General features: G+C 32.4%; 1 pseudogene; it reads left to right on the top strand.

Moving 5' to 3' along the window:
• The first annotated feature begins 1,248 nt into the window (after positions 1-1,248).
• LOC122127864 lies at positions 1,249-1,345 on the top strand (annotated as a pseudogene).
• The last annotated feature ends 888 nt before the right edge of the window (positions 1,346-2,233 follow it).

Raw genomic sequence — 2,233 nt, 5'->3', positions numbered from 1 at the left:
TGACCTGGGATCCCAGGACCCATGGGTACTGCAGAAGAATAATATTTTTTAGACATCTTAGCAAAATTTGGGCATAATCAGTAGGAATTCTTCAGAAATATGGAGAAAGACAGTTTGGGACAAGCGAGTTAAAACAATAAACAGAACAGCAGACTAAAATCCATTATAGATTAGCGGAAAACATTGTTTTTTTTTAACATGTGGATTCAGAAGACCAAGAACAGTTGGAATGTATCACAAGTTTATACTAAAGACATTGCATTGATACTTTTTATATTCTAATATATATTTTAAACCTAATTATTTATATTCCAATTCTATTTATTGGAATAAATAAATATCAATTTATTTGTCAAATTATCAACTAATTCTAGCAAGTTTCACTGTTTGAAATATAAGATCAGCACATATAAATATAAAATATATAACTATATATAATATAATTAAAAGGCACACGTTTTGCATTGTTCTGTTGTAGTTACTGCATCAAAGGCAACTCTGTTTTAAAGTATTATTCCATTATCTCTACCTCAGTGTTTGATATAGTTAGACCTAAAGCTTTACCATTTGTAGATTTACAGCATGGAGGCAAGAGGAAACACTGTGATTAAAACATTATGAATTTAATGCCTAATAACGAGGAGAAACACATGGACTTCTCCTGCAACTATGAAAATATTTGGTGATAAAAAGGCATTAGTGTAAGTTCCTGCCCAGTTGGATGGTAGATAGGCCAGGACATTAAGTAATCATGCATACTAACAATTTTTTCACCTTCTTGGCTTTAGCTACTTTTGAAATGGAAGATATAATAAACAATTATAATTTGATAAAATACCTTCTAGTCTGAACAGTTCTGTTTGAACTGTTCAGATCTCTATGATCCCTTTTAACCAAGATGAGTTTTGTTCCAGTAAGACAATCTATGCTGTCAGTGTAAGATATTCTGGTTGGTCTGTTCCCACACGGAAGAAGGGTAAAGGGTCAGGTGCCAGTAACACCTCATTTGGGAAAATGTCAGCTGAAGAAGTTTAGAAATAGCTCTTAAGCAACGCTTACTTTGAATCCATTAGGATTCAAAGAATCGACTGATCAATATAATTTTTTCGACTATTCACAGAATTTTAGGGAAATAAGATCGATAGCATTGTTAGGAACAATAAGGTTTCCTTGTTACAGGTAGGCACCCATAGATATAAGCCTGTATAAAGATTGCATCATTAACTACTTAAATTTAGAGGATACTACATGCTTCAGCAGTACGTATACTCAAATTACACTACAGAGATTAACATGGCACTTGCACAAGGATAATATGAAAATTTGAGAAGTATTCCATATTTTTCACTGTTCAGATGCAAGAAATGAAAAACAGTTATTAAAAAGTTGATTACAAAATTACAAGTGTAACAATACAAGTAATTCATATAATTCAATTTAGTTTGATATCAGTGTATTAAATCTTCACCTCAGAAAGGCTTTTACATACCATAAACTTTACAAAACTTTTCAAATTAGACAACATTGTCATTTTATCCCAAAGAAAAATAATATTAAGACCTAGAAAAAAAAAGGAATCAAACTGTTTCTATATGGAATGCAATCGGAAAGGACACATTAATGACCCTATATATTATAAAATAATGTAGAATTCAAAGTATATCTAAGAGACAATAAAATAAATTATGAACATTATGCAAACATAGAATATAGAATATTTTAAAATATATTTTTTCAGACAAGCACCAGAAATCTTGTAGTTCCTGTACTACTCATTTCAACAGGTAAGTTAAAATTATTTCTGATTAAAAAAAATCACAAACTCTGAAGAAATCATTATACATGAATACAAAAACTATTGAATACTTTTTGATATCCAATGCAGGCAATTCGCTTGGAAGAATTCCGCAGAATCCATGAATTTTTACAGTAAAATATTGGTGTTGCCCGGCACTGGTGGCTCATGCCTATAATCCTAGCTACACAGGAGACTGAGATCTGAGGATCATGGTTCAAAGCAGCCAGCCTGAGAAGGAAAGTCTATGCTACTCTAATCTCCAATAAATCACTAGAAAACTGGAAGTGGAGCTGTGGCTCAAGTGGTAGAGTCCTCACCTTGAGTTGAAGAGCACATGGATACCTCCCAGGCCCAGAGTTCAAGCCCCATGACCGACCAAAAAGAAAAAGATATTCCTCATATTTGGATTGTGAAAATATTTTGTAGGGACACAAA

The sequence above is a fragment of the Dipodomys spectabilis genome, unplaced genomic scaffold, assembly GCF_019054845.1.
Source record: "Dipodomys spectabilis isolate Male_0828 unplaced genomic scaffold, ASM1905484v1 ptg000315l, whole genome shotgun sequence".
In the NCBI taxonomy this organism is placed as follows: Eukaryota; Metazoa; Chordata; class Mammalia; order Rodentia; family Heteromyidae; genus Dipodomys; species Dipodomys spectabilis.
This window is presented reverse-complemented; position numbering and strand designations above follow the sequence as displayed.